We start from the raw sequence: 1,672 nt of genomic DNA on the forward strand, positions 1-1,672 counted from the left end.
CAATCAAATAGACTCTAGACTTTAACAGTCTTCATCTGAAGTTCTGATTCTGTTTGTCGTGTTAAAATAAATCACTGAAAGGCTGAAGGTTTCAAAGATTCGTGTGTAATCATAAAAAAAAGATTTGGATAATTGAGGATGGGTACTTTGCATTTGCATGTTCTAAGTATAAAATATTGATGTAATATTTTGTATGTGTTTAATCGCTACAATGGCGCAAACCTCCACAAGCATGTAGCTTTAAAAGTTATGGAAGTGAAGATTTGCAAATTAAATCAAGACCTCAGTTATATCAGTGAACTTTTAATAATTCAAAATGCCAGGCTGTGTCTCGACTTCAGATTAATAATCTATAGCAAACATATTATGATTATGCATTATATACACCCACATACACATCATGAACAACAATAACTGTGGTCCAGTAATGAAGTCACTATTAGGGCGTCATATAGTGGGCACATTATAGTGGAAATATAGCTCATGTAACATATGACACAATCTTACACAATCTTTTTCATCTTATCAGAGGTCCCTCATGTACGGAGATCATTTATGTATAAAAAATATTTACTCCAACAGTGACACAGAAATTACAGAAAAAAACTGCTGAGAATTCAGGATCACAAGTGGCTCATAAAATTAATCATTTTTAAATGTCACAGCTTTCTTTCTTACTTTTCTTTTTTAAATGCATTTTTAAACTGAATTACAAATGCAAAACTTTTCACTTGCAATACCAGATTCACCCACCAGGGGGAGGTGTACCTTCTTTTGTCCATATATCTTTATGGACAACAATTTGTCCATTAAAATGAGGTAAGTAAGTTGATGTTTTATATAATAGTGGTGCCAAATTTTACTTGCTTTACTCATTTTGATGTTTGAAAACAGGGTTAAAATAAGTGTATTTGTAGATTTGATCTAATGTATTTGTCTGTTTGACTCCTGGCTTATTAAAAGAGCCAAGTTAATGTTCCTGTATTCTTACAGCCCACTTAAAAATAAATAAATAAATCCAGTTGTAGTCCTACCTTTTCATGAAGGAGCTCTTACACAAGGAAAGACCTAATTTTGAGATTTAGGCATAATTTACCTGTACACAGACATAAACAGATACACTGGTAGCACAATACAGGAAGAAATGCAAGATTCCAACAGAAGCCTACAGTACTGTGCAAAAATCTTGAGCCACCCCACATTTGTTTTTATTTAGAATAACTTTATTATCCACAATTTATTATCAATGGACAATTCTCTTTGGTTCACCAAGTTATAAATCAATCAAGTGACTTCATATCAACCCACATATACATGTACAAAAATGTCATTACAAAACTTCAATACAATCATAACATATCAGAGCATCTAATTATTCAGTATACTAATTGCTCTGAGCACAAATGTATGTTTGGCTGTTTCAGTAAATAACTGCATCCATTTCCAATTTTTCTAGAAAATTCCAAAGAAATAAGGAGTGACTGACACTATAACATTTTGTAACTTGGGTTTTTCCTGTTGAATTTAAAGATGGATATTACATGCAGACTTTAACAAAGGAAACACAAAACAGTGACTCAATGCCATCTTCATAATTTTGCTCTTTACATTGCAAAGATCAAAAAGTTTTGAACTTGGTGATTAAAAAACTGCAGATGATTTCCACTGTTTT

Source organism: Haplochromis burtoni, unplaced genomic scaffold, assembly GCF_018398535.1.
Source record: "Haplochromis burtoni strain Fernald_Lab_line unplaced genomic scaffold, NCSU_Asbu1 Contig_464, whole genome shotgun sequence".
Lineage (NCBI taxonomy): Eukaryota > Metazoa > Chordata > Actinopteri > Cichliformes > Cichlidae > Haplochromis > Haplochromis burtoni.